We start from the raw sequence: 15,130 nt of genomic DNA on the forward strand, positions 1-15,130 counted from the left end.
TTCGAACACTGGTCGGTCTTCTGCAAGACCATTCAGTGTTCTTAACTGCGGAGCCATCTTTCCAGACCCGAGTGTTTGTAGTTGAGAACACCCCCTCACACTGCCCCCGACAACCCCCCCCTCATAGCTAGGTCTATATTCCACGAGACTTAAAACAGGTTAACATTTGACTACAGTTACCTGTTTCAATCAGGAAAAATATTGGGAATCAAAAGGTCCTGGCATACTAAACCCTTTTGTTTCCATGATAACATGTTGCTACATAACATTTTTAATGGCTACTGGTAAGATTTCCTTAAGAGTTGCTTTTAAGTAGAAACTGTTAGAAAGGGTCAATATGTCATCTATTCTATCATGCTGAACATTCTATAACTCAATGTGTTCATCAGAAGACACAAGGTGGGGAGGAGACTTGTTTAAGATGTGATTGCAATACACAGGCAAGAAAGCTTTAGACACACAAAAGTGAACTAACAGTAGTCACAAAGTTTTTACACCTCCATTTTCTGATTTCTTATGCCACTCTAGTAGTTCCCATCACTCTAACAAGCCTTGCTGTCAACTCTATCTCTGGCCCTCTATGGCTAGAGCACCAAGATTCACAATCTAAATGAGGAAGCGTTTAAAAGTGAAAAAGGTCATCAAGACTAACTACATTACAAAGAGCCACAAAACAAGACCCTGGGTGATCACACCCCATGTACCCTGGCTCCGCCCCACCCCACCCCACCCCACATACCTGGCTCCACCCACTCCACTGACTACCTCCACTCTTGGCCATCACTGCTACACCACCCCATCGGCTAAGTGATCCTGCCAGTGCTGTCTGCCACTAAAGTCTATACATGATCTAGGTGTGCAGTCTATATACACCAAAGCACAGCTTCTAGCTAACGTTTTACAATACCCTCATGTCCTAAACTCTATCATGATTTCTTACTATATCTGAACAAATAATTAAGCTGTCTTCAAACAATAATGCCAAGTTGAAGCAATTCACCTGCTGTCTTTCACAGGTGCTTGGAGATAACAAAAGAATAAAGTGCTTGCCCACTTAAATGCAATACTCAAGGTTTAGTAATTTAAAAGAAAATAATCCATGGGGCTGGAGAGATGGCTTCAAGGTTAAGAGCACTTGCTATTTTTGCAGAGGACCCAGTTCAGTTCCCAGCACCCATGTTGGGTGGCTCACAACAGCCTGTAATCCCAGCTCCTGGGAGATCCGACATCCTCTTCAGAATTACTCAGGCATCTGCACTCACATGCACATAAATAAAAAATAAAACTGGAAAGCGATCCAATGATCCATTTTTCTGACATTATTTCTTTCCCATTCAAAAAGGGAGGGGCAGAACTAAAGTAAAGTGTTCAGTTTCTCAGCCCCTCTTTCGACTACAACTGTAATGACACAAAGATCTCTGGCATTCTCAGAGCAAGGACTGCTGTGCTGTAATCTGTAGAACTGCTGAGTAGGCATTTAATGAACCACAGAGAATAAAAATGACAGCATTATAAAGATATCTGATATGTCACTGCCAACTTTTAAAAAGCCTTCTTTTCCATAAAACACGGGAAGATGCTTACATAGTTGTGGAATTATTATTCCTTGACCCCTCCCATCAATTTTTACAAAGATGAATAAGATAAATACGATTTGTTTGGTTAAAAGTGAGGAAAGGAAGAAATGGAAATCTACTATGATTAAGCTTCAATTTTCTTAGTAAAATACTAATTTTAAAAATGAAGATTTTCAAGAGCTGGTTGCAGGTTAATCCAGTGTAACGATGGAAGAATGCCAGAAGCTCCAGCCAGGCGAAAAGGCTGTCAAAGCTGGAAAATGTCAGCAAGCGAGTCCAAGTTCACCTCTGTCAAAATGCATGCAGATGAAGTGCTTGTGAAGAGTATGTGCCAGAAACAGGCTTGACTCCAATGGCTTCTTCTGGGCAGCACCACATATTGAGAGGTGATGCATGTCAACCATGGTGATAAAGCCAAAGGGAAAGAGACAAAAAAACACAGGTGTGTCCGCACACGTTTATGTGCATGCAGGCACCCGAAAGGATGTACAGCGCTCAAAACAGGTCAAACGTCATTGCATAGTGGAAAGTGGCAAAGCTTAAACTAGGAGGTGCCAACACCGTGTGCTACTGTAAGCAGTGGCAGCTTAAGCTGAACTGTGTCACCCTGTAGAAATCTATCTAATTAATGCCTTCCAGGTTTGTGTATGGTGAGGGGGATTCAGCAGTTACTTGGCAGAGCTGGAATCTGAACCCAAATCGTCTCACTCTACAACAAGTTTCATTTTCTTGACCTTACCAACTGCACCACTTTGTATTCACAACATGATGCTGTGCCTCAAGGGACAATGAGGCTCATTATAGAATTACCTTCATAGGAAAGGGCTTATTTCAAACTCACTGTCCTGCTTTTGACAAAAACTTAGTAGACGCACCTGAATGAACACAGTGAAGGCGTATGTCACCTCTTTTCCAAATGGAAATTCAGATAAGGAAGCTTGCTTAAGTTCTACCTCTGATTCAGAAGCTTTCATCTACATCTTCTACTAAGACTTCTTTCTACAACCCTAAGTGATCAAATAAGGCATCCTGAAGCCACAGATCTTACTACTTCTAGACACCTCACAAGGTGTTTTATCAAGCCAGCATTATCTGTGTCAGGTGTAATTACTTTTGCATTTGTAACAAGGCAAACAGCTCTTAAGAATCAGGGCAAGGCCATAAAACTGCTAGTTAAGGATCTGCAATCTTATGACTTCTCACCTTTTATTTACTCTACATTCACAATCGTGCTAAAAACTGGGGTGTAATTATGCAATGACACCCCAAGATTGACACCGGACCAGTCTTGACAAAGACAGAGCATTTCTACAAGCTAAGCACCCAAAGTTCCCAATCACCTAGCTGATTGCTCTCATACAGAGTTCAGTTTGCCAGCTAAAATCCAGAGACTAGAACCATGTGCAGCTTTTGCACTCAGTCCCACTCAGCATGCTTAGGATACCCATCCATCTATGTGAGAAAATAAAAAGAAACTAGGCACCATGAGTGCTCAGGGGCCCACAGCCCACTTGTTAAAACTTAACAAAAACCAGAACCAGCCTTATCAAAAGGCTGCAGGACAGGCAGGCGTCGGTCAAGCCTCACAGATGAAGCCATAAACAAGACAGAACTCCTGACCACCCTGGGGGCCCGATACCAGGAAATCTTTAGAAAACGTCTGTGCTTCTGAGGTCACCTCCCATTTAGCAATCCTATTTCCCCTCAGCCCCGGACCTTACCCCATACCTCTGCATACCTTTGAAATTACTGGTAAAATTACTATGTGTGTTTGAAATTAACCAATAACCGCGTTTCTGCTTCTGTACCCTGCTTCTGCCTTATAAAAACCCCCTGAACTCAACCTGGGGTGCGCAAGTCCTCCGAGGAGACTCTGTGCCCACAGGTACCTGTGTCCTGAATAAACCTCTTGCTGTTGCAACCCAAAGGCCGTGACTTGTCCTCCGTGGTTTCACTCTTACATATGTAAAGCAGGAGACTTTAACGGCCAAGCAGCACTTTGCTGCTTCTTTACTCTTGCTATAGACACCTGGTTGTTTCCAGTCTAGGATATACTGTGACTATAGCAACTACGAAAATTCTCACACAAGGCCTTTATTTGTGACTCTAAGTTTTTCCTTATCTTAGGTGAGTATCTAGCAGTGGTACTGTTGGGTTGGATCCCAGGGAAGATAAATCCCATGGAAAATATTTCATAAAGATTACTAAAATATTACCAATAGCATCATTACTTATGAAATATGAAAAGTTCAAAAAATCTAACATTTTATTATATAACTTAAAACTTGTGGCATCAGAAAAGTATCTTGTGATTTCAAGAGTTGTTCAAGTATGTAAAAAGTTAATATACCACAGATATATCTCTAATGGTGTCTAGGGGAAGATTCTTACAATCTAATCTAGAACAGGAAAACATACTAAGTAGGATAAAAGATTAAAAAGATGCTTTTCTTAACTTTCTGGAGTTTATGGATAACAGTTTTATATAGGAATATACACATTTAAATTTATGCATGTAATACAATGAAATGTAGGTATGTTACCAGCTACATTTAATAAGCTATGTAAATGTAACAAGCATGCCAAAAACCACATGAGAACAACAGAGTATTAACATTTTAAACTATACCCATTTATATGCTGTTTTACTTCATTAAAACTAGACACAAAATCGTTAGCATCTATGTATTATGCTTTAGGACACTACAGCACTAGTACATTATCCCTGAGATGGATAAATTATGGTATCCAAAGTCATACTGCAGAAGGAATTCCCAAGCAGAGCACATGGCTCAAGTCCTCAGGTCTGACCATCCTACGGGTATCTTCACCAAGTGCTGCTACTAGTGTCTGGGGAGGGTCATCGTATGTGGAAATGCCTTTTGAATTCAAAGTCTTCACATTAATAAAATGAAGAAAACTATGTTTGCTTAGTAACACTATAAATTAAGAGCCGAGGCTAGAGAGAGAGCTCAGGGAGTTGAAAATACTTGCTTCCAAGGCTGAAGATGAGTCTGATCCCTAGGATCCACACAGTGCAAAGAGCACTGAATCCCACAGTTTCCTTTTTATTTTTTCTTCAACCAGAATCGATGTTTATAGCCCCTTAGAACAGACCTAAAGTTTCCAGCCTCAGAATTTGGCAGGCTCTTGTTTAGAAGCACCTTGTAGGTATCATCTGTCAATGATGCTACTTTCCTGGAATGTAGACTTTTCTGGTCACTTTCCTATACAATGGTATTACTTGCAGAAATTCATGTTCTATTTAGGGGAGATCAATCATACATGCTATCTTCCCCTTTCCATTTCATTATTATTATTACTTTTTTACTTTTATACAATCTTGAAATAATTAGTAAAGAAGGTTTCCCAAACCCTGTAAATTCACTTGGAGGAAATAAAAGCTGAACATACAAGTTAATAGAGAGCAAGGCCCATACTCCACAGGGAACATTAACACCGACACTTAGCTGCTCTGCCCGTGTCCACTCATCTGAGCTCATGTTAACATTAGCAACATGCCAGACTTCACAACCAACTCCTCACACAACTCTCCCAAAGAGTCAGAAGCTAATAATAGCACAACCTCTTGTTTCATCTCCCGCTCCTGGGACTCTAGCTGATTCTAAGCTTGCACTAGAACACAGAGCTCCCTTTCCTTCTTCAGTCAACACTTGTTTAACCTCTATTAGCTCTCTGCTAAAATAGCACATATAGCTGTTTTCCTGATAGAGAAGATAAGTGGTTCACAGAATCTGAATCTCCTAGACTGGTGTTTGTGGCCATGTGAGCACCCTCTCCCGTCACCACCCCTATTATGACAGAAGCCTCAATCCTGCTCAATTGTTCCTTCTACATCACTTCAAGTCTCCTTGGTTTCAAGCTCCTTCCTTTCCTGCTCTTCTATTTTTCTGCTTCTATAAAGAATTTTAATACCAGTCAACCCTTCCTCAGCCCTGCCAGGTTTGGTGGGCAAAAGTGTGTCAAAAGAACTTAACTGAATTAAAAGGTTTTACACAAGGGTTTAACACCAAAATCAAACAACAGAGCAAATGTGGATTTACAAGACAAAGTAAGAAAAATCTCTTGAGGGTGGAGGGGCTCCAAGGAAGGAATCCCCCTAACAAAGACTCACCTTGGACAGTGAGCCCTGCTTTCTTCAATAAGGTACGAACAGGTTCATTTAAAAAGTAGTGATGGTGTCAGAAAGGAAAAGCCATGTCCGAATAATAAGCATGGATTTTATTCAATGTTATATACAGTGGGACTCAAACTGGATTTTACTTTATTCTTTATTTCTGTGGCTTAGGCTGGACTAGAACTGGCTGTATTTCTCCTGGTTCACCTCCCAAGTATTGTGATACAGGTGTGAGCCTTCACCTTTGGTCTGGGAGGACAACTTCTGAAACCTCACAGCTGAGGCTTCCTATTAACATCACAAAAGCATACTGTTATTTTGTAAATAGCTACTCTAAAGCTTGAGCGGAAGCCATCTCTGCAGGGAAGGGCAGACCTTAGAACGGGCTCACAACACCAGCTGAGGGTGGAAGAGGAACCTTGTTTACACTAGGAAATAAAGAGAAAAATGGGCATAATTACAAACACACAATAGTAGAGAAGGGGTGTGAGAACAGGCAGACTTTACCCTAACAAATGTCTGATAGAAAGTCCTCAAGATTATGACAGTAAGACTGCATTAAACTCACACATTCTGAATGAGTACTGAGTCAACAGAAAGGAAGAGAAATTCACGTTTTACCACACACTAAGTACTAAAGACCAACACTGACAGAGGATATTTGGAGAACCAGATAAGTACCTTTAAGATGTTCTGTCTACTGAGAGAGTAAAGAAAGGCAGTGAGTTCAAGAAATAATGACAGGGACCATAACAAGAGCTTGCACAGCATTGGACCAAAGGAAAAAGACCACGGACAGCTTTTAGATGGTAACGACAGACTCCTGTACCAAGTGTTTAAGAATATATAAAAGTTGTTACATTCAGTACTGGGGAGAAATGTGTATCAAACTCATATATGAAGATGCATAATACTGTTAATTCACCCCAACTGCTTTTGTAAGACTTCAGACCGAGGTAATGCTACTGTGCAGTGTCCTTCCCAATAGATTTTCCTCAATGTCACTCACTCCTGGGGAGACAATTCTGAGACTAACACACACGGAGTTCATCTAACTACTGCTAGTTTCACTATTTCCATACCAACTATTTTTGGATGTAGTCATCATGGGGATACCTAAGGCAATTTAGGATACGTCCGACCCTAAGTTTTTCTTTGTTGTTTTATAACATTTCTAAAGGCATGTCTTCAAGAGGAGTAATAAAATTCTGAACCTCGAAGTCAGGTTATACTAGAACGTAGTATGACAAGAAAAGGCGTGTGCTGGCTGGTGCTGCTCAACTTCCAGGACACAAACAGCGACAAAAGCCAGGAGACTGGGCTTTCTGAACTGCAGCTCTTGGTCCAGACTGCTGACTCTCCCACTGGTCAGAGAAAAGAAGACATGCCTACTGAACATTTCTTCATGCAAAGGACTGCTGTTTACTGTTTAAAAAGAATCCAGTGTTTCTTACTCCATTAGTCTTCTTAAAAACTTGCAAGGTTCCGAACACTAGTTTTACTTCTCCCACTGAATAGATTTTATTAAGCAAAATTTGGTAGAACATAAAAATTTGTACCACTATCTTAATAAAGCATTTATTTTGCTTAGATAGCAAACAAAAGCTATGTTTTTTTAGTCACATTTGAAGAATCAAAAACATTTAGAGTGGAAAAAAATTTTACTTATGAAATCCAAGTACTCTACCCATTAAATGGGAAACTAGAGCAATCTACCTTAATGCAAACATTAAACAAATTGGTAAAAAAAAAAAATGAGCAATTCACAGCTAACACTTCAGAAATTTCAGTAGCACCAATTATGAACAAAATGTTTACAGTACTCGAGAAGATACCATGCCTCACTTTAGAGGGAAGAGGGTCACAGAAGTCAACCCCACCAGAAAGGACTCAGGTTCTGCCTCTACTAACATGTACTAAGCTCCTAGGAGGAACATTACAGGAGGTCATTCTGGGTTTGGGCCATGACTACATACCGTGGCTGTGTCTTAGCCTGTACCCTGAGGCCTTTATGAATATAAAGTATTGTAACATCCATTCATATGACATCAAATGAATCTATGAACTTAATAACATACAACTGTCAGCAGAAACAAACAAGAAAGTGATGAGAAAATGGCAGAGGCTGGAAAGCATATTCAGAGCACGAGGAGGGATGGCAAGATGGCTCAGTTAGTAAAGTTCTTTTTTATTATTATTTATGTATATGAGTGTGTGGCCTGCATGTGTGAAAGCACAGCCAAGCGTACACCGTCACGTCCAGCTAGAATAATCCTGATTCTTTCTGTTTAGTAGACCATACTATCCAGGCTCTGAGAGAACAGCATTTTAAACCAATCTGGACTGCTATGTCATCATTCCAAATCTAGTAAAATTCATATTACATTTTAAATGACATCTAAAAATCTACTGATGTTTTATTACTCTGGAATTTCCATCTAGATTCTATTAAAAATGGGTATAATCCATTAATAGCTGTTATATGCTTTCTGTCTATTTTATGAAATAAACTCTCACACATTTCTACATTACAAAGTCCTTCAAACTTTAGAAACTGTAAAAACTGATTACAGAAAAGGTATTTTTCAAGCATCAGATTTAACAGATAGTCTGCCTTGATGGGAACTCAAAGAGCTGAAGAAAACAGGAGCAAGGAATTTAATAATTAAGACAAACGGATGACCAGGACTTGATAGAACATAACAGTATACCAGCTGTGGACTGGTAGTGAGTGAACTGGCACTACACCCAGCCCTAGTTTCCTATTTCCTATTTGTTAACAGCTCCATTCCTGAATTGATCTAAAGTGTCAACTAAACAGCCCTTATGTTGTGATGAGGGTCTTCAAGAAATCCTTACAGGAACAACAAAGATAATACTTATTATACAGAGGCTCTTTGTGAAAGCTGTTCAGTTATTGTAAGAAGATACTACCAATACAATGTGGAGGTTCATCAGGCTAAAACTCCAAGTGTGAGGAAAAGTGTTCCATTGGTTTTAAGAAGCCTCAGAAGAACTCTACCAGCTAACACTATAGCCAGGACAAACAATAAGTACATCATTAACAGCTGCTGGCTTCCGTAATTATGTGTGATATTGATTAAAGTCAATATATAAAAAATATTTACACTTCTTATCCGTGTATATGGACTGCTAATCTAAAGAAGGAGGACTCTGAATCACTTGTGAAAACTCTACTGGGAACAAATGCTATTGTCCTAATGTAGAACACAACAAAACAGAATTTGTATAAAAGATACAGATCTAGAGCGGGATGAGTCCTTTACAATGAAGCCAGCCCCACAGACAGCACACCTCCATTCTGCCTCACGTTTCCTTACACAGCATAGCAGAGGGGCCTTATACATAACATAAGCAGCCTTATGGCAGCTGGATTCCAAGGAATGCCACACAAACTCAGGTGTCTGATAAAGATTTCTATGAAGGTTTTTGGATTTAAATACATTTTCAAAAGCTTATGTCATCGCATTAAATTTTATCAATGGCTCAACACACATACTGTAAACACAGGATTCTATTTAGATGATACTGATGCATAATACAAAGGTTCAGAATAGACTAATGAATAAACAAAATGTTAATTTTACTTTCAAAAAATATATATTTATTTTACCATTTATCAACCAAACAAAAATTCTTTCCTAACATACCTGCATCTCCTTGGTAACACATACAACATTTTCAAGCCACCAGAGTTGGTAAAATCCAAATTATTATTTTCCTTATGAAACAGCAACCTAGTATCTTAAAAATATTAACAGCCCTCCCAAAATATTTTGTCTATTTTATGAGTCAACTGTACAGTCTCAAATCTCTAAGTACTTCCACTTCTGTTTGTTCAGAAAAAGGATAAAAACTCCAACACATGAACTGATTATGATGCTGGTGAAGACAAGGCCCATGGACCAGGGGAGCACTTTCTTACTCAGTCATTACACTAAAACCCCATTATCTGGAGACACAGAGGACAGCTGATGCTGTTTCTAAAACCTGAATAAAACTGTTCATCAGCTCAAATATTTTCCCGCACTTGGATCCGGTCAGGCATAAAACAATATATTTACTGCCTACACTGTATGAAATTAAAATATCACGATGTTGTTTATAAAAACAAAGACTTTGTTTACTATCTGCAGATGTTTAGCACAGGAGGGAAGTGTATGACTAGTGGTCACTTTTTCTCTAGAGACTGGGAACAAACTGTCTGTCCTTAAACATGCATACTATGCTACACTTATTTTAATGTTTTTTTTTTTTAAAAGCAAGCCTTAAGAAGCGGGTGGCCTTCAGAGGAGCAGGGATCAACTCATTCTCAACAAGGATTTAAGCTTTCTATACAAGTCTTGCCCACAGGAGAAGAGGACTGGCTTCCTCCAAACCTATAATTTATGTTTATTCAAACCTGCCAAATTGCTTAAGTAAACGCCCCTCACATTTGAAAATTCCCATGGCAACTCATTTAGTTTGGCAGACAGGCAGACCCAAATTCAATCCTTTATCCTGTGGCTAACGCACTACAATGGTAATTCTGCTCTGACTCTGAAGAGGCTGTCAATTACTGTACTCAGGGTCCCTAGACAGATTCCCATTCAGATTAAAGTGGCAGTGCAAGGCACAGAGTGGGGGACACCTCCTTCGCATCTCTCCCGCAGTAGCTCTATCAGGGAGCATGTGCATTTTGGCTGGATGACTCTGACATCTTTAAATGCCTCCCTTTCTCTCAAAAATGAAGTCAGGCATGCCAAACATTTCAGTTACTGCGATTTGGTTAAGAATAAAATGCAAGAGCATCAGGTTATTAACAGTTTAGTTTTTAAAAAGCTTTCAGAAAAAAATACCTTTTAGAGTTAAGCCATCTCTTTTTACTGTCATTCATTACCTTGCTCAAATTATTTTCAGGTTATAATTAACACAGCAAACTGAGGTCAAATGTCCATGCCATTAAGCGAAAAAGAACACAAACGTGAGAAGCAAACTTTTAAATATATTTTGTCAATATTTTTTACTACTCTTGTAAATTTCAATGACAGTGACATCTAGTATTTCTAAAAGGTTAATTAAAATTAATTTCATTCTGATAAATATTTTCAAATTTCACAAGATTTCTTAAAATAACCAACAGAACTTTAAATTTCAAATTCCTTGGCTGGAAAATTGTTGAAATTTATATGATCGATTATTTGATTTGATATTATAGATTTCTATTAATGATTTTAGACAGATCAACCACATATTAAAAATTGATTCATATCCAAGTTCAAATTATCTGCACGTAAACAAGAGGGGGACTCTACCTTAAAGCAATGCAGCCCACAGATAAGCAGTATCAACTGCCTGATACATGGTGGCATCTGGTGTGTAAAAGTCTGTCTTAAAATTATCAGACAGTAGCTGGGCATGGTGGCGCATGCCTTTAATCCCAGCACTTGGGAGGCAGAGGCAGGCAGATCTTTGTGAGTTCAAGGCCAACCTGGTCTACATAGTGAGTTCCAGGACAGCTGGGGCTACAGGGAGACCGTCTCAAAAAGACAAAAACAAAAAACTTAAAATTATCAGACAGTATAAACGTCTACTGCATGAAATAATAAATTTCTCTAATCAAAAGGTGAACCATGGTCACCTCAAAGAAACTGTCTTCCTACAATGAGATCAGGAGATGCAGGTGGTCTTTCTTACCTCCACTTCTCAGTCTTAGTACCAACGATAGTCCCTGTTTTCTACCCAATTAACTTGTGTAAAAAAAAAAATTGCACGTGGTGGCACATGCCTTTAATCCCAGCACTTGGGAGGCAGAGGCAGAGGCAGGCAGATCTCTGTGAGTTCAAGGCCAGCCTGGTCTATATAGTGAGTTCCAGGACAGCTGGGGCTACAGGGAGACCCTGTCTCAAAAAAAAAAAGACCAAAAAAACCCCACCCAAAAACCCAATTGCATAAACTATACATTGCAAATCCCAGTAATTCCAAGTAATACTAACTTCTTTACAGAATGCACTTAACAAAAGGCTAAACTGCACCAAACCCTGGCAGGATTATTCTTTCTTTCTGTGTGATCACTGCTTAAGGCTCTCTCTACCTTCACACAGTAAAATCTTCAACTGCATTCCGGTGCCTTGGAATTCTTTCAGAGCTATAGACACCTCAGTAGTACAGTGCCTGCTTATCATGCAAAGGGCCCTGGGTTGGTCACTGCTCAGAGAGAAGACAAAAATCCTCCTCCTATTTACAAGGTAATTAAGGGAACTTTTACTTTACAGTCACAAGAACCTACTCCAAAACACTAAACTCATTCCCTTAACACTTTTCAACTTCAAAGGAGACTTCACTGCATAGCAAAGAGCTTAGGGCCAATCCCTCACCTCTTGGACCACTTTCAGGGGCCAGTGCAGTGCTGAGTTCTACTGTCAGCAGGAGGGCAACTCAATGACAGTCTCTGACTTGAACTTAAATATGTACTTCAAAGAGAGAACACTGTTTCAAACACTGTGAATAGATGTATTCCAGATTTTTGGAAGCCCAGAACAACTGGCTTCAGGCCTATAATCCCAGAACTCAGGATGGTTCAGTTGAAGTAGGAGCATCCAGAGTTCAGAATGGGCCACAGAAGGGGAGACCTTGCTTCCCCCACCCCCAACATCTCCCACCCCCAAAGTAGGTAGGCTTGTCACCAAGTAGTTTCTGCTGAGGATAATCCCTAAAGACGAGTATTTTCTATCAGTAAGTACAATTTAGATTTTAATAAACTGTCATTAATACAGTTATAGTACTATGTCACAGGCCTTAATCTAGAAGATGTAGTTTAGGTCTGTGGAACTCAGATTTAAATAACCAGGTTATTTGAATTTAGGGCAGATGATATTTGCAGCAGTTACTTAAAGATAGCAAATACAGATGTGCATGATAAACATAGCACATGTAAAGAAAAAGCAACTCGTGCCTAGCTATTGCACGGTTATTTGTAAATTAGGAAACAAAGGGATTAAAGTAGATTATCAAAATCAAAGGAGCATCTGAAATAGAAACATTACTTCTAGGGTAAATAGGTCCTCTAAATACTATTTGCTTCTGATGAATGATGAGTGACCATGTGAAAACCTTCACTGATTTTCCAGTTAGATCACAATACTGAATGGCTTTCTGAAAACATGCTGAATGCTTACTGGCAAGAGGGGAAATCTACTCAGAACGTTGTTTTAAAACTCAAATTTGGTGTTTTTAGATGTTCAGTGGGTCAGTACTCGTCACACAAGCGTGAGGACCCGAGTTTGAATTTCCAAGAACTCGCATAAACCACAGGCACTGGTATGGGTCGGTCCTCCCAGCGCTCCAGAAACAAGATGGGGAGCAGACACTCAAAGTCCTAGGAAGCTGGTGGGCCAGAGAGCCGCTAAACACAGCCGGTGGGGGGGGGGGGGGGGGAGGGGGGGGGGGGGCGCACGGACACCTACACGGACCACGGACACCTACACGGACCACAGAGACCCTATTTCCAATAAGGTAAAAACCAACACCTAAGTTGTTTGCCCTGTGACCCCATTCACAAAGCTAAAAACATCTTTAATAAAAAAATTTGAAAAAAATCCAAATGTGAACTGATCTGAACTGATTTACTAAATACTACATTTCAATTTTCAAAATCAGAAAGGCTAGAACTGCATCACAAAGAATGGAGAAATAGCCTCTATCAGATTTATGAACCTTAAAAACCAGAGTATATGCCAGGTGTGGTGGCGCACGCCTTTAATCCCAGCACTTGGGAGGCAGAGGCAGGCAGATCTCTGTTGAGATTAAGGCCAGATTCATTTACTTAGTGAGTTCCAGGCCAGCAGGGGTTACAGGGAGGCCCCATCTCAAAAAGAACCCCCCGCCCCCAAATCCCACATATAAGGACACAAACAAGACCTCGTTCTGCTAGTTAGGGATAAGATAAGCGTGGCTGGCAGCTCTCCAGCCTCATCCCAAGTCCCTGCATTTAGATCTCTTAACAAAAAAGAACACAAACTTGTTCTTTTACATCTCTCCAGAAAATACCAATTTCAAATGCTAGACAGAAATAGGGCAATTCTGAGTTTCAGCTGTAGGTTTAATCTTTAATCTTATGATATCATCAACAAAATAACAGTCCCCAGTAAAAACAAGATAAAAACATGAGACTGTAGCACACCACTGCAAAAGATAAAGGTAAGTTTTTGTATTAGCCTGTAATTCCCAGGATCTGAGAGTGTTGAGTTCCAGGCCAATGAGGGATACATGATCTCAAAACAAAAATAAGAAACAACATTATCCTCCCCCCCCCCCTTTTGATTAAGTAACTTCCAGTGACTTAAAAGTCCCAAGATCTGAAGAGTGTAAGTTACAGGCCAAATAGGGAAACATGAACTCAAAACAAAAATAAAAAACAACATTATCCCCCCCCCCCCCCTTTTGATTAAGTAACTTCCAGTGACTTAAAACCCTGGGACACAGCCAGGGATTGGGAGCTGTCAGGTAGCAAGCACTTCTACACCACACTGCTGTGACCATATACTAGAAGGACCTTAATGCAAAATGTACTTGCTCTTTGATTCAGTAATTCTTCAAAAGATTTATCCTTGTATATATACAAAGGTTAACTGAATGTGCCACTCAAATGTTAACTCCACTGCTTTAAAGTAACAAAATACAGACTGGCTAGATCACCAAGAGCCCTGCCCAGCTAAGTCCAACAGTCAACTCTCATTATATTTTATATATATAAAAGAGTAAGTACGTTACCCTTGAAAATGTCTCTGCTGGGCTTTACTCCCAGGACTCACTGCTCCTTGTTTTCCTGCACCTCAGGGAGCCTCTTCTTTCTGACAGCAAGATGGTGAGGAACACCAAGCCTGGGCCCTGGATGCTTGCTCCCCTGTACCACATGCAGTCTCATGCTGATCTCTCTCTCTCTCTCTCTCTCTCTCTCTCTCTCTCTCTCTCTCACACACACACACACACACACACAGAGTGAGAGGGAGAGAGGGAGGAGAAGAGACAGATGCACAGAGAGAACATAGACACAGACACACCACACACAGATACACAAAAAAACACACACACACACACACACACAAAACACACACAACTTTTTCAGTAAATAGATATCACAAGTAAGTAAAATATGGTGAATTCAAGAGGAAAAAAAACCACTGGGAAGTATCCAGAACTTAAAAGGTAAGAAAAAAGAGGTAAAGGTAAGTGGTTTACAATGAACAATATTCCCCCTGAAATATTTGTTCAAGAATACACAGAAAGAGAGTATGAAAATTAAGAAAAAAGTAGAAGCCAGTTAAGAGTTGAGAGCTGCAAGTTTATTAGTGTTAAAGAAATGAAATTGAGAGGCTGGAGAGATGGCTCAGCAGCTAGGAGCACTGGTTATTCA

General features: G+C 39.9%; 1 protein-coding gene across 5 annotated transcripts in view; it reads right to left on the reverse strand.

Moving 5' to 3' along the window:
* The window catches only part of Qki (QKI, KH domain containing RNA binding), an 88,951-nt gene that overhangs the window by 11,454 nt on the left and 62,367 nt on the right, over positions 1-15,130 (reverse strand). The window lies entirely within an intron of this gene.

This window comes from Nannospalax galili, unplaced genomic scaffold, assembly GCF_000622305.1.
Source record: "Nannospalax galili isolate Female #2095 unplaced genomic scaffold, S.galili_v1.0 scaffold372, whole genome shotgun sequence".
Taxonomy (NCBI): Eukaryota; Metazoa; Chordata; class Mammalia; order Rodentia; family Spalacidae; genus Nannospalax; species Nannospalax galili.